Here is a 20,607-nt window from a genome sequence, read left to right as displayed (position 1 = left end):
GGACTCAAGGGAAGGAGCCAGGCTGAGTCTAATCCAGACCGCTCATTCTCGCGTTCCGGGCGCTCTGTAGCCTTGAGCCTCTCTGAGCCTGCTTCATCAGCATTAAAATGGAAACCAAATAATACAGTTCTTGAGAGGAATGCTAAAGCTGAAACTCCAGTACTTTGGCCACCTCAAGCGAAGGGTTGACTCATTGGAAAAGACTGATGCTGGGAGGGATTGGGGGCAGGAGGAGAAGGGGACAACAGAGGATGATGGCATCACCGACTCGATGGACGTGAGTTTGAGTGAACTCCGGGAGTTGGTGATGAACAGGGAGGCCTGGCGTGCTGCAATTCATGGGGTCGCAAAGAGTCGGACACGAAATGAGCGACTGAACTGAACTGAGAGGAATAAATGGCGCTCTTGCAGAGCTCAGCGGAAAGCGACTTGAGTAAGTGCATTTACTGTATTGATAGTTCTACCCTCTGCCCTGTGAGGGAGCTATTATTCAATTCCCTTTACTGCTAAGGATACTTGGGAGGCCTTCCCCAGGCTCCCTGGGCTGGGTCTCTCTCCTAGGAGAGCCCAGAGGCTAGTCGAGGAGCTCACCCCCTAAACCCACCGCTCAGCAGCTGTCTCCTCTCTCTGGAAGTGCAGGTTCCCCTTCAGACCCTCAGGTTCCTCTGTATACTGCCTTTCCACCCCTAGGTACAGTACGGCTTCCCTGTTACCTCAGGGGGTAAAGAATCCACCTGCAATGCAAGAGACACGGGTTCGATCCCTGGGTCATGAAAATCAGATCCGCTGGAGGAGGGCATGGCAACCCACTCCAGTATTCTTGCCTGAAAGATCCCATGGACAGAGTGGCCTGGTGGGCTACAGTCCAAAGGGTCACAAAGGGTCTGGAGTGACTGACAGGCTCAGGCCAGCCGACTTCCTCTGGCTAGTCTATACCACACCCTCCACCCACTAAACTGAAGCTATGCCTTCTCCTTGTCTACCTGCTGCTGCTGCTGCTAAGTCACTTCAGTCGTGTCCGACTCTGTGCCACCCCATAGACGGCAGCCCACCAGGCTCCCTCGTCCCTGGGATTCTCCAGGCAAGAACACTGGAGTGGGTTGCCATTTCCTTCTCCAATGCATGAAAGTAAAAAGTGAAAGTGAAGTTGCTCAGTCGTGTCCGACTCCCAGCGACCCCATGGACTGCAGCCTACCAGGCTCCTCCCTCCATGGGATTTGCCAGGCAAGAGTACTGGGGTGGGGTGCCATTACCTTCTCTGCTTGTCTACCTACTTCTTCCAAAATCTCACCCAGTCACTTCCTCCAGAAAAACCTTTTCTGGGCTCTCTTCCCAGGTCCACACGGCCTTTGCACATGCTGTTCCCTCTAGTTGTTGTTGGGTTTTTTTTTGGTGGTTTTTTTTGTTGTTGTTGTTGTTGTCAGTACCACAGGGCATGTGAGATCTTAGTTTCTGGATCAGGGATTGAACCCATGCCCCCTGGAGTGGAAGCACAGATTCTTAACCACTGGACTGCCAGGGAAGTCCTGTTCCCTCTAATTAGAACAGCCTTTCCCTCAGCTATAAACCCTGATAGGGCACAGCTTAAATATCACCTCTTCCAGGAAGTCCACCTTCCCTATGCACCTGCCGCCCCCTGTGCTTCTAAACAGATGGCAGCACAGGAGATTGCTTTTTCAGTGCTTCATCCACCGCTTTTTGTAGTGATGCCTCTGAAAGCGGAAACTGCACCTCTTGAAGGCTGCATAGCATCCCTGGGCGGGGCCCAGCAACTGGGACTGGTGAATGTTCAGTGAATGTTCAGTGAATGCATGGCCTTTGAAGAGTGATTAGACACAACTGGGTCCACTCACTGAATGGAAGCACGGCCTCAACTCAGAGGCACATGCCTAATCTCAGAATCAGAGGCAACAGTCACATACGGAGTCACACGCACGCACAGAGTCACAGTCATATGCAAGAGGCACGTGCACAGAGCCGCATTCATCTGTGCTCACTTCTGCTTCTCAGTGTCTGAGGTACCTTTGTGTCCGAGGTATGCAGGCTCTCTCTTCTGTTGTGACTTAAGGTCCTTGAGAACAGTTGTGTCTCCTTTCCCAGCCTGGGAACCCCTAGAGAGGGTGAATTGTCCCCATCAGACTGGGACTCCCAGGGGAAGTGTATGTCTCCCCAAGTAGTTTGCGGGGCTGGGCCAGGGAGTGTCTTCCCTAGCCACCAGAGTGCTCTTGGATTAGGCTGTTTCCCACATCAGACTTGGAACTCTTGGGGCAGGGCCATATCTCCCCCACTAGCTAGTCTTGGCCTCAGGACAGACTGGGTCTGATTAAACAGGAGCAGAGCTGAGCTGTATCTTCCCCATCAGACTGGTGGCTCCCACGGGCATGGCTGTGCCCCCTTGACCCCTCTCCACACCTGTCACCTGCCCACCAGCTGGGCCTTCCTTCCTCTCACCATGGTAGTGATCAGGGGCTTTGGAAGCAGCAGCAAAACTAACAGGAAATCTGGGAGTAGCTGGTCCTGTAGGATCCCCCAAGACGTGACGAGATCAGAGAGGCTTCAGCAGGGGAGACATGGCCCAGCTCTGTGTATCCAACAAGTCCTTCATGTGTCTTCCCTTCATTCACCAAGCCTGTCCTGAGTCCCTGGGCATGACCCTGAAGCCTCCACCTTTATTGTTTAATTCGCTCACCAATCCAATCCTGGGAGGTAGGTGTGACCATCACCCCATTTCTACATGAGGAAACTGAGGCTCAGAGGAGAGCAGTGGCCTGCCTTAAGTCACAGAGCTGGGAAGTAGCAGAGCTGGGATTCCCACGGCACAGGTTGTCTCCTTCCAGCCTAGGTTTGAGGGAAACTGGGAAGGTTGGGTCAACAGGTTGCAGTGACTGTGTGTGTGTTTCTGGCTCGGGCCTGTGCAGCTGGCTAGGAGACAGGACTGCCAGGGGATGGGAGTGCCTGGCAGGGTGATGGGGAACAGTGAGGAGAAGCAGGTTCCGCAGGCAGCCGGCCAGGACTGGTGGAGGTGGGCTGAGCCTGGAACCCAGTCTTCCTGTTCCCAGCACCAGCGTCCCCTCGCCAGCCGGCTCCTAGCACTGGAGTCCTGGTTGCCAGTCCCATTCATCGTCTGAACCATCGCTAGAGCTCGCTTTTTGCATCAGAGAAACAAGGGCAGAGACCTGGGTTTGGGGGGGTTGGTTTATAGCCCCGGGGGATTCCTGCTCCTTTAAGCTTTTCTCCATGGAGAGGGTGCGGCCAGCCGCAGGTGAGTGGAGTTGCCACATCAGCAGGGCAAACCCCGCCCCATCCCCTCCCCCAGCTCCGGAGGGAGGCCCCCGAGGCCCCAGAGGATGGTGGGAAGTGGGTGGAGAGAGAGTTCAGCCCGGTTGGCTGGAGGGGGTGGTGGTGGCTGCACCGGTGGGTTGGGGAGACTGTGTGAGTGTACCTGGCCGTGCTATACCTGACCGAACATCCGTGAATGTTCCAGAGTCCTACAGGCGTGTGCATACAAGTGTGTGGCTTTGACTGTGAGAACGTACTCAAATGTGCAAGAATGTGTGTCACTGAGGGTGTCTTGGTGTGCCCCCGTGCACAGTGCACAGATACCTCTCAGTGTGCCAGAGTATCCCTGGGCCTGAGTGCGTTCCTTTTTGTGTCTCTGTGAGTGCACTTGAGTGTGCAAGTGTGTGCCTTTGTGTTTGCCCTTGTACATGTGGATGTTGTCGACAGGAGCTTGTATGAAGGTGTCTGAAGGTGTGGATATAGTTACGCATGGATGAGTGTGTGAATGTCTCTGAGTGTGTGCTTGTGTCTGGGGGTGACTCCGTGAGTGTCCTGAGCATACAGGAGTGTGTGGATGTCCCTGAGTGTGTGCTTGTGTCTGGGGGTGACTCCGTGAATGTCCTGAGCGTACAGGAGTGTGTGAGTGTCCCTGAGTGTGTGCTTGTGTCTGGGGGTGACTCCGTGAATGTCCTGAGCTACAGGAGTGTGTGAATGTCTCTGAGTGTGTTTCCAGTGTGCATTGGTGGGACCAGGTGGACAAGGGCTTGTGTAACTGTGTTGCTAGCAGTCTTCTGAGATCAGGTTTGAACGTTTGTGAGTCCACATCGAGCCACCTCTACCCACTGACCCCTGAGCCTTCAAAAACCCCAGCCTCTGTGTCCCCCTCCCTTCCTGGTGACTCACCTCCCTGCCATCCCTGCCCCTCCCCCACCAGCCTCCTGTCTTGAAGGGCAGTCCCCTCTGTGCAGTTTGCCTTCTTTCCACCCAAACGGAGTCTCTGTCACTTCCTCCAGGTAGCCTTCTGTGATCAGAGAAGGAGCCCTAACATTAGCTCAGCAGTTGTACCTCCAATTGACAAATGAAAACGTGGGCTCAAAGTACCGCAGTGACCACAGCAGTTCCCATGGTAGGCACGTGCATTTGATCCCATGACTTCTACCACTCAGGGTAAGACCCCTGGCCTCCTCCCCATCAGTGGTCCCAGTCCAGGGCTCAGGAAAGGAGGAAGGGCTTGGCTATTCCTGTGTTGTCATTTCATTCACTCCAGTCTTGCTCAGAGGTGAGACAGCTTGCCCAGGTCACAGTCGGGGAGTAGCTGAGGCAGGATTTGAACACCAGTCTCTTGAGCTCCGGAGCTCATGCTTATAGGGGCTGGGTTGAGGGGTGGGGGGTTAGTCTGGGGCTGACTGGCCACTGGTCCCAGAGAAAAAGGCATAAAGGTGATGAGGTAAGAGTAGAAATGAGGAAAGGTGGCTCAAGGCAGTTCCCATGGGGCGTCATACCCAGAACGGAGGTGATACAGACTCACGTGTGCCCCAGGGCCTGGCAGACTTGCTGTTCTAACCGAAGCCCGGCTTCCTTTCTGGGGGCCCCCTCCCATGGACTGAGGCACTGGGTTGAGGGAAAATGTGACTAAGGAGCCACATGGAGCAATCTCTGTGCTAGCTGGTCACAAGTTTTTTGTTTGTTTTAATTTTTATTCTCTCTCTCTATTTTTAAATTTATTTTTTATTGAAGGATAATTGCTTTACATATTCTATATTAAAGTATAGTTGATTAACAATTTTGTGTTAGTTTCAAGTGTACAGAAAAATGATTCAATTATACATATACATGTATCTTTTTTTTTTCAAATTCTTTTCCCTGTAAGGTTATTACAGAATATTGAGCAGAGTTCTCTGTGCTATGCGGTCCCAAGTTTTGAAATTCCACCGTTCCACCGTTCGTCTGACCTATGTCCCCTGGAGGCCTCCTTTTTTAGATCAGAACCCTAGACTCTGGGGGAAGTGTCTGGAGCCGCCTCCCAGCCTAAGGGAGTCTGATTGGAGTGAGGGTCTCATATTGATGGAAGTCCTGGATGCCTTTCTGGTACAGGGATGGGAAAAATGAAACAGGACCAAGAGCCAGAAGGAGCATGGACGGCGGACCCCCAGGGAGAGGCTGGAACAAGCTCTTCACTGCAATCTCATTTCACTCTCCCAACAGCCCCCAGGGCAGGCCTTACTCCCCGTATTTCTAAGGAGAATACTGAGATTCTGAGAGCCAGATACCTGGCAAAACAGGACTCGAATCTCATCTTGGACTTCAGGTCCAGGACTCTTACTACCCTTTGTGGCCCCCTCTGGATGGGCTGGGAAGAGCCAGAGAGGCAGGAGCGGAGAAGCGGTGTCCCTTTGTCTCCTTCAGATGAGGACCACGGAAACACTCACCCTGGGCTTCAGGTGCTGTGCTTAGTCACTCAGTCTAAGAGCGACTCAGTCTTTGCGACCCTATGGACTGTAGCCCGCCAGGCTCCTCTGTCCACAGGGATTCTCCAGGCAAGAATACTGGAGTGGGTTGTCATGCCGTTCTCCAGGGGAATCTTCCCAACCCAAGGATCGAACCCAGGTCTCCTGAATTGCAGGTGGATTCTTGACCATCTGAGCCACCAGGAAAGCCCCTGGGCTTCAGGAAATGGGGCTTAAGGAAGACAGGGAGGTGGCCCTCATCTCCAGGCCTCCCAGGTCACCAGAGGTGTTCAGGAAGCAAACAGCTCCCCTGACCTGGAGCCTTGTGTTGGTCACAGCTGCAGGCTCCCAAGTCTGACCTTTAGTGTCACAGAGGCTCGGTCATTCTGAGCCTTTACTTCTGTCCTTCCTGCACGTCCTGCATGCCTAGACTCCTTGCTCAGCTTGGCTCCTATGATCTCGTGACCCTGTCCATGCTTCTTTCTGGGCTGCTCCCTTATTCTCCAAGAGATGATCTGCTTTGTTCAGTGAATCTGACTCCTGGAGGGCAATTTATGGCCAGCTGAGTGAGATCCAGACTCACCTCTGGTCCAGTTAGTGGCAGGGCAATTGGGCAACTTGGTTCAGATTATGTTGTTGTCGTTCAGTCGCTAAGTTGTGTCTGACTCTTTATGACCCCATGAACTGCAGCATGCCAGGCTCCCCGTCCTTCACTAGCTCCTGGAGTTTGCTCCAAGTCATGCCCATTGAGTCAGTGATGCCATCCAACCATCTCATCCTCTGTTGCTCCCTTCTCTTCCTGCCCTCAATCTTTCCCAGCATCAGGGTCTTTTCCAGTGAGTCGGCTCTTCACATCAGGTGGCCAAAGTATTAGCGCATCAGCTTCAGCATCAATCCTTTCAATAAATATTTAGGGTTGATTTCCTTTAGGAATGACTGGTTGGGTCTCCCTGTAGTCCAAGGGACTCTCAAGAGTCTTCTGCGGCACCACAGTTCGAAAGAATCATTCTTTGGTGCTCAACCTTCTTTATGGTCCAGCTCTCACATCTGTATGACTACTGGAAAAACCATAGCTTTGACTATACAGACATTTGTTGGCAAAGTGATGTCTCTGCCTTTTAATATGCTGTCTAGGTTTGTCATAGTTTTTCTTTCAAGAAGCAAGCGTCTTTTAATTTCATGGCTGTGGTTACTGTCCATGTGATTTTGCAGCCCAGGAAAAAAATCTGTCACTGTTTCCATTTTTCCCCCATCTATTTGCCATGAAGCGATGGGACCAGATGCCATTTTTTGAATATTGGGTTTTACACCAGATTTTTAACTCTCCTCTTTCACCTTCATCAAGAGGCTCCCCTTGGCTTTCTGCCATAAAATGGTATCATCTGCGTATCTGAGGTTGTTGTTTCTCCTGGCACTTTTGATTCCAGCTTGTGATTCATCCAACCTGGCGTTTCTCATGATGTACTCTGCATAGAAGTTAAATAAGCAGGGTGACAATATACAGCCTTGATGTACTCCTTTTCCAATTTGGAACCAGTCCATTGTTCAATGTCTGCTTCTAACTGTTGCTTCTTGGCTTGCATACAGGTTTCTCAGGAGACGGGTAAGGTGGTCTGGCACTCTCATTTCTTTAAGAATTGTCCAGTTTTTTGTGATTTACACAGTCAAAGGCTTTAGCCTAGTCAATGAAGCAGAAGTGTTTTTTTTTTTTTTTATTCTTTTGCTTTTTTCTTATGCCTATTCTTTTTCTTTTTCCAATGGATGTTGGCAATTTGATCTCTGGTTCCTCTGCCTTTTCTAAACCCAGCTTGTACTGGAAGTTCTCCATTTATGTCCTGTTGAAGCCTAGCTTGAAAGATTTTGAGCATTATGTTGCTAGGATGTGAAATGAGTGCAATTGTGCGGTAGTTTGAGCATTCTTTGGCATTGCCTTTCTTTGGGATTGGAATGAAAACTGACCTTTTCCAGTCCTGTGGCCACTGCTGAGTTTTCCAAATTTGTTGACATATTGAGTGCAGCACTTTCACAGCATCATCTTTTAGGATTTGAAATAGCTCAGCTGGAATTCCATCACCTCCACTAGCTTTCCTCATAGTAAAGCTTCCTAACTCCCAGGACTGTGGGTGAACCAGGCATCTAGAGCATATACAACTCCCTTGAATCCAGACCCTGATTTCAGCTGCTTCAATGAAGCTGGGGACAGTGCCCCACACAGGGCTGGCAGGGCTGAGCTGTGGTGGCTCTTCTGAGACCGAAGTAAGTGAAGTCAGCCACGGAGCCTTGGGGCTCTGTCCAAAGGTGGGCTGTGCCGTGGGGCTTGTGACCCTCGTGCCCCTGTCCAGGGCACTAAGGATCACCATCGGCTCCCACCTCCCTGACTTGGGTCTCCCTACTGTGGGTTTGCTTCTCTGTGTCCTGGAGATGCCTGGAACACCCCGTGGCCATCCCACCACTCCAGACTTGGGAGTGTGAGCCACAGTCTCTCTGCCTGCAGGTCTGACTCTGTGTCCCTGACCCTGCAGCTCACAGCCTTTTTCCCTTGCTGCCTGGGTGTCCTGTTTCCGGCCTTCCTGTGTGGCCCTGACCAACCCTGGGCGGGCCTGAGGGGAGCGGTGGAGGGGATGGGAAGGATGTGCACAGCGCAGCGCTTGTTCAGGGGATCAGGGTGGAACTGATGCCTGCTCTTGTGTTGCAGCCCCTGGCTTGAATCTTGGCAAGCTGTGGGTGAGCGGGTGAGGGCTGCCTCTCTGCCTGCAGTGTCATCCCAACATCCATCTCACTGGCAGAGCGGGCCCAGAGCCATCATGGAACCTGACCAAGAAGGCCCTTAGCTGGGCTCTCCTTCCAGGCTATTATTGATCCCTTTGCCTCTGGCTCCTCTGTCTCATGGCCTGTGCCCTGGACCATGACAAAGACAAGGACATGCTGAAATGGGTGTACCAGACTGGGGATGCAGCATTGGTCTCAGGGTGGAAGGTTCCATTAGGGAGATATGGAATCAGTGAGAGGATGGGCTCAGTGAAGGGGGTTGGAGGCTCAGCGAAGGGAATGGGGGCTCAGTGATGGGGGTGGGGCCCAGTGTGGGGGGGTGGGGGCTCAGGCAGGCAACACCAAACAGTCCTCAGCAGCAAACTGTGAGGTCTTAGGGGCTCAGGAGTCAGGGCTGAGAGCAAGGCCCTGGAAGCCAGTGAGAGGGTAGTCTGGCCTGGGGTCACTGTGGACTTGAGAGTCTCTCCAGGTTTTCTCATTTCCTGGGTGTTTCCTCTCACCTCGGAGGTCCAGAAAGGCAATTTGGAACCCTGGGATGGCCCTAGCCAGGGATCTCAGGGACCACCTCGCTTACCCCTCAGGTTATAGCCCTTGGCAGGCCTCCAGGACTGGGAGAGGGAGAAGGGATGGGCAGTGGGACCATGCCTCAGATTCTTGAGATTTATTCCCCCTTCCTCAGCAGCCCCCTCACCACTGAGTCCTTCCTCTTTTACAGAGGGCCTCCCCCTTGATTGAGGTCACCCCTGTCCCTTGAAAGTCCCCAGCTCTCTTTGACCTCCGTCCCCTTACTGAGCTCAGATCCCCTTCACAGAGCCCTCATGCCAGAACAGAAGCTGGTAAATCTTTCAGTGGAGTCCTTTAGGCCCTGTTCTTTCTCACCTGCCGGGAGGGTTATCTGGACCCTAGACCCATCCACTCAGGTTGGACTGAAAGCCCTACTGCCCAAAGAATTGCAGGGGCAAGGAGAGAAGAGGTGCTCATTTGTATTCATTTGCACGGAGTTATTTAATATTCAAATGTCCGAGCTTGGGCTGGTGAGGAATGGCTGCTAGCAGACTTGCAGTTTGCATGTTTCATTTTTAGTGAAGGAAACACCCAAATCCTCCTCCCTCTCCAGTTCCCCCATTTGGAGCCTGACTTGGCGAGAGCCTTAAGTTGGCCTCTGCAGAGAAGGTACAACTTGGAGAATGTTAAGTAGGAGCTATTTTGGGTACCAGACCCCAGAAGCTTGCTGAAGACAGGTGTGAAGTGGGAGAAGAAGCAAGGATTCCCTCCCCATTTCCCAGAGGAAGCCAGGATCTAAAACTGGGAGTATTAATAGAATGAAAAGGGGGAAAGGTTTTTAGAGTATTAAAAACTGAAGGGGTTCTTAGGGATTTCTTAGGCTCTTCTCTGGCTACTCAGGGTACGTGTATACACCACTGCTCCATTCTGCAGCCGCTGCATCCATGGCAGACATGCTTAATTGATCATGGCACTCTGAACCCAGAGCCATTTGAGGCAGCAGTTTGTATAGGAAATTAAATCTATTTATCTTCCCTGATTACTTCAACCCTTTCCTTTCCAGACGGGGAAGCTGAGGCTCAGAGAGGATTCAGAAAATGCAGACCATATCCACCCCCAACACTACCTGCCCAGCCGGGAAGCACAGGGGTCATTCTCTTGGAGGGTGAGAGAGGGCAACTCCACTCTGGGTAAGAAAGTCATCACAAGAAGGTGCGTCTGGGTGGAATTACAGGTGAGTTTGATTTACAACATAGGGCTTTTCTGCATTTCTCAGATTCTCTTTGAGCCTGAATTCAGTCTGTAATCAGATATCCCCCAATAATACTAAGTGTATTTTTGTTACCTGCTTTAGGCATTATCTAAATCAACTCTGACAACCACTCTGGTAGGGAGTTGTTACCATTGCTATTCCTGTTTTAAAGAGGAAGAAAGAGGAGTCTAGACATTTGCCCAAGGTCATACAGCAAGTGGCACAGCTGTGACTCTAACCACATTAAATGCAATTGAATCAATCAAAAGTTAATATCAGGGATGGTCCGGGTCTATGGGAGAATGCTGATTTGCTTGCTCCTCTGTGACTTGCCCAATGGCACTCTGGATGTTGTGTGGACAAACAGCCTGGGCCCCACAGAAAGCTGCTGAGCGGCCCCTGGAGACAGGAGAAGCCTGGCATGATCCCCCACCCCTTGCCAGGACCTGGACACCTCTCGATGCTCAAGACAATGGGAACACTGTGCCCTGGCAGGGTGCAGGATGGCAGGCATGGCCTGCCAAGGCCCCTGCTATTCCTCTCAGCGTGGCAAAGTGCAGAGAGGATGGGAGATGCTGAGGAATGAGGTAGGGGGTGGGTCCGAGCTGAGCCAGCAACAGCAAGGGTGGAGCAAGGAGTGGAGGAAGGAGGGTCTGCCCTCCGCTGGGACTGGAGGAGAGGCCATTTTGGCAGGAGCAGGAGCCCAGTGCCTCCCGCCACCCAGCTTCTGCAGGCATCACCCACTGGCATGTCTGAGCCCCTCACACCTTGGTCCACTGTCTCCAAACACCACCCCATTCTGTGTTCCCCGGAATACCGAATGAGGACGCCAGCGGGCCAGCCTTCCAATCTGTGTGACCTTGCCCAAGCCCCTGTGTCTCTCTGAACTTCCTCACTGGTGAAATGAAGGTGACGGCCAGACCCTACTTTTTCAAGGCGAGCAGAGCAGCAAAGGACCCCAGCCGGAGGGGGTGAAGCAGCAAATGGTGGTTGCTAACGTGACAACGGGGCTCCTCTCCCAACCTGGCAAAGTGAGGACAGGCCAGGAGAGCTTGTGGGGGGCGGAGCCCTCTTCCTTCCTGCCCCTTTCATCTGGGTATCGAGATGAGATCTGAGACCAGATGCGTGGCCGAGTGACTCAGCCCTTTCCTGCCTGGACACTCCTCCCCGCCTGCCTCACCAGGCTGGGCCAGGCGGTGAGACAGCAGACTGGACGTGGGGGTGGCTGGTCCTGAACAACCTCTGGGGAGTGGTGGGGGAGGGAGAGGGGAGCATGAATGAGGCTAATGTGGCCTGGCCTGAGAGATGGGGATGGCTTGGAGGAGGAGGGGCCATCAGGGAAGAGAGTGAGGGTGTCCTTGAGTCTAGTCGCTGAGGCTGACTCAACCTAAAATGCTCAAATGCTCACTGCCCCCTCCTCCCACCAGCCGAGCATCCCTTCCCCAGTATTTCCGGGCCAGCCCAAACCTGTTTGCCCCGCCCTCCTAGGCCCACATACCCACAGGGTGCTCTCTTCCTTCCCTGCTCTCTCCTTCTCTTTCTAGCCAACCGCCTCCACTTTCTCACCTCCCACTCAGCAGGTCCTATTACGGACTCCCCGAAGCAGCACGTGGAAGCAGCTCTCTGGAAGGTTGCCTTAACTTAGTTGCTAAATCCCTTACCCCACCCTGATCTCTCAGGGACGGTAAGCACTGCCGACCTGGCCCTTCTTGGAGCTCTTTTCTTGGCCTCAGATACCACCCTGATGGTTTTCCTTCTATCTCTTGAATGGTTCCCTCTCTGATCTCACCTTCCGACCGTGCCCCTTAAAGGTATGTGTTCTATAAACTTTCATAGTCTACCATATGGAGGAGTAATTAAGTGTCTGGACTTTGGCATCGAATGGACCTGGTTCAAATCCTGCCTCTGCCTTTTACTAGCCATGTAACTTTGGATAAATTACTTCTCTGAGCCTTAACTTCCTCCTCCATCAAATGGGTTGATATTACCTATCTTCTGGGGATCAAATGGGATAGTAGTAGCAGTGTTAATTGCTCAATCGTGTCTTGACTCTTTGCAACCCCTTGGACTGTACCCTACCAGGCTCCTCTGTCCATGGGATTCTCCAGGAAAGAATACTGGAGTGCATTGCCATTCCCTTCTCCAGAGGATCTTCCCGACCCAGGGACTGAACCTGAGTCTCTTGCATTGCAGGCAGATTCTTTACTGTCTGAGCTATACGGGATAATATACATAAAGCATGGGATAATGCACGTAAAGCCTTCAGCACTGGGTCTGACATATAGCCAGCAGTCAGTTCCTGGCAGTTGCTGTTAGTATCTTTTCTTCCTGGTAAGTTTTCCTCCCCACCCCACTCCCAACTCCTACCTGCTTGGCACATACAGCTGGATGTCCTAGTGACACTTCAGACTCAAAATGTCCAAAAGAAAAATCCCAGCCCTTCTCCCCACCCCAAATACTAGTTTCTCTTCTTGACATCCCTATATCTTGAATTTTTAATTTTTTTCTTCTTTGTTTTTTTTTTTGCCCCATGTGAGATCTTAGCTCCCTGACCAGGGATTGAACCCACACCATCTGCGTTGGAAGGCGAAGTCCTAACCACTGAACCACTAGGGAAGTTCCCCCCACACCCACACTCTTGTGCCTTTTCTTTTAAGGCCTCATCATCTTCCACTGGGCCCAACCTTCAGAATGTCATCCATTAATTCAACAAGTTCTTACTGAGAATGCAAAGCTATGTGCAGGGAAGACAGACTTGAAAAATCATTGTCTTTGCCCTTAAGGAGCTCACAGTCTGAGGATGGAGACAAGCAATTTAATATAATAAGATAATTGTTCTCTTAGAGGTTTGTATGGAGAAAGCCAGTCTAGGAAATCTTTCGAGAGAAGGGGCATTTGAGTTGGCACTTGTAGGCTGAGTGGGAGCTTGAAAGGTGACTGAATCAGGGAGTGCTGAGGCACGAGCCACAGGCAAAGGCGCGTCCATGTGCCGTATGAGCGCAGAGACTGGCCGGGCCCGTAGCGGTGGAGGCTCATGGTTGGGGTTATTTATTTACTTTAAACATTTAATCGCATTAATTAATTAATTAATTTTACTTTTGGCTGCGTCAGGTGGCTTGTGGGATCTTAGTTTCCTGACCAGGGATTGAACCCAGGCGCTCAGCAGTGAAAGAGCTGAGGCCTAACCACTAGAAGGCCAGGGAATTCCCCATGGTTGGGTTTAGGGAGCTCTCTTGGGGCAGCATGGAGGACTGCTGGGAGGAGGCAGAAGTGAAGGCAGCAGGGAAATGCAGGAGAAGGATGAGGGTCTGCAGTCGCTGTACAACCTTGGGAAAGTCATTTGACCTCATGGAGCCTCCATCCCTCATCTGTCAAATGGAGGTACTAATAGGCACCCGAGGGGATGTTAGGGAGGGCTGGATGAGCTAATGGAAGGGAAAGTGCTGGATAAATGCAAGCTGTTGTTGTCAGATATCCGCCAGGGCAGGCTGTATTCCAGCCACAGACCCACCTCAAAAATGGCCTCCTTGAGTCTCCTCTGAGTCAGCCCACATCCTCCCTGGCTCTGGGGTGGGCGGTAAGATGCAGGGGAATCGAGGAGCACACACCTGACTCTGGATCTTGGCTCACTGGCTGCGTGACTTGGAACCAGTTTCTTCCCCTCTCTGAGCCTCATTTCCCTGGCTGCAAAAACAGGGCTGAGGATCCAACTGCAGGGCTGTTGAGAGGATTCCATGGCACGTAGTAGGTGGTCATTAACTGTGTATGTCCCTGTCTCCTGCTCTCTGGTCCGTCCCCTCCTCCAGCGCCTGGGACCAAGCCAAGCAGAGTGGGAAACAGTAAATATTTAATAACAGATAGGCTGAGAGCTTCCTGATGGGAGGGACATGTGGAGGAGCCAGAGGACACCTACTCTCCCAGCAGGGTCTACACAGATATCTCCAGGCTCTAGGGGCACCCACATCCTGATTCGAGGGAACTCTTGCTTTCAACGACTTCCTGGGGGAATCCCATCCAGCAGGGACATTCCCAGGGTGCCCAAGTCCCCCAAATGTCTCCTCTCCTATCCTCTCTTATTCTGTCACTCGGGGGGATGGATGGAGTGCTCATTCAACAACCATTCACTGAGCCCCTCGCCTCTGTCCAGTGCCGGCACCAGAGATTCAGAGATGAAAGAGCTGAGTCCTTGTCCTCCGGGGCTTCTAGTCTAGCTGGGAGGGCAAGGGAAACATGTTTGCAATAACGTGGTGGTACATGATATGGCCAGGGACTGACTTTTGAGAAAATCAGACCTTAAAGAAGGGACTTAAATTCTCTGTGACTCCATTTAACCATCTGCAAAATGGGGAAAAGACTTTTTATCTCTTTAGGGCTGTTGTAAAGATTAAGGGAGGCAATTATATAATTGGGGCTTCCCTGGTGGCTTGGCGGTAAAGAATCCACCTGCAATGCAGGAGACATGGGTTCAATCCCTGGGTCGGGAAGATCCCCTGGAGAAGGAAATGGTAACCCACTCTGGTATTCTTGCCTGGAGAATCCCATGGACAGAGGAGCCTAGCGGGCTATAGTCCATGGGGTCGCAAAAGAATTGGACATGACTTAGCGACTAAACCACAACAACAGTTATATAATACACATAGGGCAGGCTCTGGAAGCTGGTCAGTCCATCAGCAGAGACGCCATGATGGTGATGATTGTAAGTCACGGTGGGTGTCTGTGAGCACACTATGCGGCAGGGTAGGGGGTGAAACAGAGGGCATTTTGCACAGAAGAGTCAGGGAAGACTCAACAAAAGGAGCATTTGAGCTGCTCCTGAAGGACAGGTGCTTTACCAAAAGGAAAAATGGGGAGAGGCAGGTGAGCCAGAGAGCGAAGGACTCCATGTGTCCAAGAGGCTGGGATTTATGCTGGAGTCAACAGGAAGGGATTTAAGCAGCGAGAGGGACAAGGTCCAGAGTTAGCCTTAGAAAAGGTCCCTTTAGGGCATGTGAAGAGATTGAGAGGTTAGGAGACAGGGAAGCTAGAGTTGGAGCCATGCCTGCATCACTTAGTCACCTGCCTGGTTCTCACCCGGGGTCAATGATTCAAAGGTTCCCGTCCCAGGAATATATCTGCCCCTTAACAGGAATTTACAGGGACAACGCCTTTAGTCAGAGGAACCACCCAAGGGACCCAGAGCAATCAGAAAAAAGCCTGTTGGGCCAGCCCCGAGGTGCCACCCCTCCCCCTGCCCTGGGCCTCCCCTTTGTGAATCTGTGTCTCTGTGGTTGTCTGTGGGCTGAGGCAGCAGAAACAGTATTTTGGAGTGAGCCAGAGCTAAATCCAAACCCTGATTCTGCTAACTGGCTCTATGACCTTGGTCACATTTCTTAACCACTCTGAGTTGGTTTCCTGGAAAATGTTCAAACTTGTATTTTTATTATTTTTTAGACTTTCCAGTTTATGATCTCTCTCTCTGTCTCTCTCTGTCTTTTTTTTTGGACCACAAGGCAGGTGGGATCCTAGTTCCCCAACCAGAGAGTGAAGCCATGCCCCCTGCATTAGCAGCACAGTCTTCACCACTAGACCACCTGGGAAGCCCCCTAAATTTGTAGTATTTTGAAATGCTTGTATGTAAATGCATAGAAAAATATATGCATACTGCCCACTAACATGAACAGTGGTGTGGAGTGGGTGGAGAATGTGTGTGAAGAGGCATTTTCACATTTTACCCTATTTATTTCTGCATTGTTTGGGCCTTTTATAAGCACATATATCCTACATTTCGCATCTGTAAAAAGCGGGGATAACACTGCCAACTTCACAGATTGTCGGAAGGATTTTAAAAAGATCCTACAGATATAACTCCTTTCATGCTGGCTGTGCAGAATGGACCCCCACCAAGTATTAACTCCTCTCTCTTCCTCTTGCCTGCATCCGTGTTGGGTTTTGTGTATCGATGTTGCCCCTTGTAACCGTTTGTTTATATTTATGTAACAAGGCCTTCTGTATACCTCTCTCTGATTTATGGGCCAGTGGGTATCTGTGTGTGTTGTTTTTGTACAGTGGGTGTCTGTATGAGTGTGCATCTGGGAGTGTGAGCATTTGTATATCTATGTGTGTGTGTGTGTCAGCATGTCTGTGTAATTTGGTACATTTCTGTATCTGTGTGTCTGTGTGTTTAGACATCAGGCTATCTTAGTGTACCTGGGTGTTTATGGGTACCCAGAATTGTCTGTGTGTATCTGGGTTTGTGTTTTGGTGTATCTGTGTATTTGGGTATGCCAGTGTGAACTGATGTGCATGTGGGTCTGTCATCCTATCTTTGTGTCTTGGTGTGTTTGTGTAGGCCCCTGTATGGATGGTGGGCTTCCCCGGTGGCTCAGATGGTAAAGACTCTGTCTGCAGTGCGGGAGACCCAGGTTCGATCCCTGGGTCAGGAGGATCCCCTGAAAAAGGAAATGGCAACTCACTTCAGTATTCTTGCCTGGAAAATCCCATGGATGGAGGAGTCTGGCAGGCTACACTCCATGGGTCACAAAGAGTCGGACACAACTGAGCGACTTCACTTTCTTTCGTTCTGTGAGGATGCTGGGGGGTGGAGGGTGCTGCTGAGAATCCACACCCAGATGTTTCTTTCTGATCATGGGCAGGGAGCTCTGCCCACACATCTTGACTCCTCCCCCAGCTTCCAGAAGGCCCTGAATGTGGGCACTTGCCTCCTAGCCCTGCCCTTGGGCACAGGGCCAGCCTCCCTGCCTAGGACTGGTGGAGTGGGTGTCTGCAAACACCTGGAGGCCCCCACCCAGCAGCTCCCTACAGGAAGCCTTATCAGCTGGCAGCCCAAGCTGGTCATGCCCCTGATTTGGGGGTGAGAACTGAGAACTGACAGCTCTCCTTGGAGAGCAGTGAGCCCTGTGGATCTTGGGGTCAGGAAATCCTGGTTCTCCCCGCCTAGGTCAGTGTCCATCTGGCTGGCTTTCTGCTTGTCAGATGCAGTCAGACAGTTAGGAAACAAAGCATGTCTCCATGGCAACTCGCCTCTGCCTTTGAACTTGGGCAGTTCAGTGGTTTTGTGGCCCCTTCTTTAGGCTCAGCACTGGATGGGCATGGGTGGTGAGGATGAGTAATGAAGCTTCCGTATATGCTCCATGCATCACCCCACACGCCCCAACCCACTCCAGTACCTCTACACACCCTCCTTTTCTAGATGAAATCAGATGTTCCATTGGGGAAACTGGTACCCAGAGAGGACATGTGTCTTATCCAAAGACATTCAGCAAGTTAGTGGCAGGACTGAGATGAGAAACAGACTAGGCTAACTTTTCCGTTTTTAAAACTTTTTGCCCATACCGTATGGCATGTGGGATTTTAGTTCCTGGACCTGGGATTGAACTCATGCCCCTGCAGTGGAAGCACGAAGTCTTAACCAGTGGACTGCAGGGAAGTTCCTAACCTAATTTTTTTTAAGTGACATGTTACTTTTAATGTTTTTGTTGTTCATTCAGTCATGTCTGACCCTTTGAGACCCCATGGACTGCAGCACGCTAGGCTTCCCTGTCCTTCACCATCTCCTGGAGCTTGCTCAAACTCATGTCCATGGAGTTGGTGATGCCATCAACCATCTTGTCCTCTGTCGTTCTCTTCTCCTCCTGCCTTCAATCTTTATTTCCTTATTTTTGGCTGTGCTGGGTCTTCACTGCTGCTCGGTTTTCTCTAGTCGTGGTGAGAGGGGGCTACTCTCTAGTCGCAGTGCGTGAGCTTCTCATTGCCATGACTTCTCCTATTGTACAGCACAGGCTTTGGGGCACGTGGGCTTCAGTAGTTGTGGCTTCTGAGCTCTAGACAACAGGCTCAGTAGTTGTGGCTCACGGGCCTGGTTGCTTTGCAGCACGTGGGAATCTTCCCAGATTAGGGATTGAACCCATATCTCCAGCACTGGCAAGCAGATTCATTACCACTGAGCTATCAGGGAAGCCCAGGAAGTCCCTAACTTTTAACAAGCCATTGTAGCAATAATAAAATCACCATAGGCAGAAAACCAAAGCAAACAAACCAAAAACAAGCCATTAGGCTGGGCTGGTTGAATAACTCTTTTTTTTTTGCTTTTTGGCCGCAGCATGCAGAACTTTTTTTTCCTTCACATCATGTACAACTTTTTTCTTTTCCTTTTCTCTGCAGCATGCAAAACTTCCCTAACCAGGGATCGAACCTATGCCCTCTGCAGTGGAAGCATGGATTCTTAACCACTGGATTTCCAGGGAAGTCCTGCATAACTTATTTCTGTGCAGACCTCAGAATAAAGCTTCTCCTGACACTTCTACCAAGATGTTAAAACACTTACCATTTGCCTCTGCATGTCTATGAAGTGCAGTATTTTCTAATTACTGACTAAAAGAAACTGCTGCAGAAATAAATTGAATGCTGGCTCTCAGTTAAAACCATAACCATCACCTGTAATTCAGGGTTTCAAATTTTTAGTCCATCAAAATGTCGGCATTGTTCCCACGGAATTATTTTGTGGTAAGTAAAGGTTATACATTTTGATTGACAAAAATAAATTCATATGTAAAAGCACTGACTTTTATTTGTCAGGTAAAATTCTGCGGGCTTTTCCACTCCTAAAAGAAAAAGATTGAAACCCACTTGTCTATACTGTGGACAGCTCAGAATGATGATCTGATCATAGAATAATAACAGGTCAATCTGGAGGCCTGGAGCACAGAGCCGGTGCTCAGGAGATAGTGGCTGAAAGAATGTGAGGAATCAGAGTTCATTCCACAGTGGAGACTGGGCAGTGGCTGCAGCAACCTCTTCTTTCTCTCGGTGCCCCCCACCTTCTCTCTCTTCCCTTCCCTTCCCTACCTTAACCTCCCAGGAGCTGGCAGCAACTTGGAGCTGGGAGGGAGCCCACAAAACTCCATTTCCTTTCCACACACGCCACTAACACCTTGGACCTCTCAACCCAGCAGGGAAAATGGGTGGAATTAGGCTTTGGGCCTGATTCTAAGAGATGCTGGGAGTATCAAAGAAGAACTCAGCAGGGAGGTTGTTGGAAACGTTGACACACTGCCATAGATGCCAGGAGCCACAGGGTAGGGGCACAGGAGTGCCTACGGTGGGGATGAGACCTGCAGGGTCCCCCAACTCCTAGGTTAGGGAGGGAAGAGGTGGAGGACATCAAACACAAGGAGCCTCTTTCTATCTTCTCCCACTGAAAAGGATCAAAGGTTAGAGAGTCTGCTAAAGCCGTGGACCCATTCTTTCCCAAGAAAAGATGCATACAGGTGCATCTGAAGTTAAGCAGAACATTTCTGGAAGTTCCTAGAGGCCCAGATGTGGCCCCAGAATAAATACTTTGCTTTCCCAACCTTTGAAAGCAGCAGGGGTGAGGCAGGAGCACAAAGCTAGTGATCAATTAGAAAATACACACACAGGAACACAAAGCAGTTTTAAATTTCACCTCTGCCCAGAGGGAGCTGTGTGTCTTTTGGCAAGTCATTCCACCTCTCTTTAGGCTTTCTTATCCATGGAATAGGACTGTTAATCTCTCAAAATCATCAACTTTGCGGGACTGCTCCACCCTCCAATTGGTCTAAGAACGGAGGGAAGCCACAGGTGCTCCCACCAGGGGCTGCTTGATTTACAGACCCTTCCTGGTGTTCTCTGTAAAATGAGGGTGGCTCAGCCACACCTTGGCCTGGCTGCCCAGTCTGAATAAAGTCCATGGGCCAGACCTAGCAGAGGACAAAGCTGGATCCTATGAAAGGCAGGTCTCCCGAGGGTCGGAGGATCAGGGAATGTTGGATTGGTGTGAGGCCCACCTGGGGTGGTCCTGAGTTTTCCACAAACAGAGGGAACAGAGAATTCCCTGTTGGCACAGTGATTAGGACTCTGAACTTTTATTGTTGAGGGTCTGGGTTTGATCCCTGGTAGGGGAGCTAAAATCCTGCAAGCCATGGGGCACAGTCAGAGAGCAACAACATAACAAACAATAACAGAGGGAGAAAAGCTGGATGACCTCAGGGGCTACAGCCCTAAGCTTGGTTATGGCTCCTTCCTCCCTGGGGACAGGCTGGCAGCTTCCTTCCTGGTCAGGTGACAGCCTGGCTCTAGGATGGACTTTGGGCTCTGCCGACAGGGGCTGCTGGGAAGTCAGTTTCCTTAGCTGCCCAGAGGGACGGCAAAGAAATGTAGCTGAGCTGAGAATCGTGAATCCAGAGAGCAGTGTTGCAGGCTAGCCTGTTCCAGCTAGCCCTGAGGGGTTCAGAATCAGGCCTATCAGGCCAGGGGACAAATAGGAAAGCCGGGCTGCCGGATTAAGGGTGGCTGGAGATGGGAGGTGAGAGCGTCTGGGTGTTGGAGTTAGAAGCAGTG

General features: G+C 51.1%; 1 long non-coding RNA gene across 1 annotated transcript; it reads left to right on the top strand.

Annotated features, from left to right (window-relative positions):
• The first annotated feature begins 334 nt into the window (after nt 1-334).
• Nucleotides 335-18,812, top strand: LOC113877155. The gene is made up of 3 exons (XR_003506705.1): nt 335-433; nt 10,063-10,233; nt 18,412-18,812. It is a non-coding gene; the product is annotated as an uncharacterized LOC113877155 (long non-coding RNA).
• Nucleotides 18,813-20,607: the final 1,795 nt, after the last annotated feature.

This window comes from Bos indicus x Bos taurus, chromosome 2 (assembly GCF_003369695.1).
Source record: "Bos indicus x Bos taurus breed Angus x Brahman F1 hybrid chromosome 2, Bos_hybrid_MaternalHap_v2.0, whole genome shotgun sequence".
In the NCBI taxonomy this organism is placed as follows: Eukaryota; Metazoa; Chordata; class Mammalia; order Artiodactyla; family Bovidae; genus Bos; species Bos indicus x Bos taurus.
Note: the sequence above shows the minus strand (reverse complement) of the source record. Positions and strands in the feature narration are given on the sequence as shown.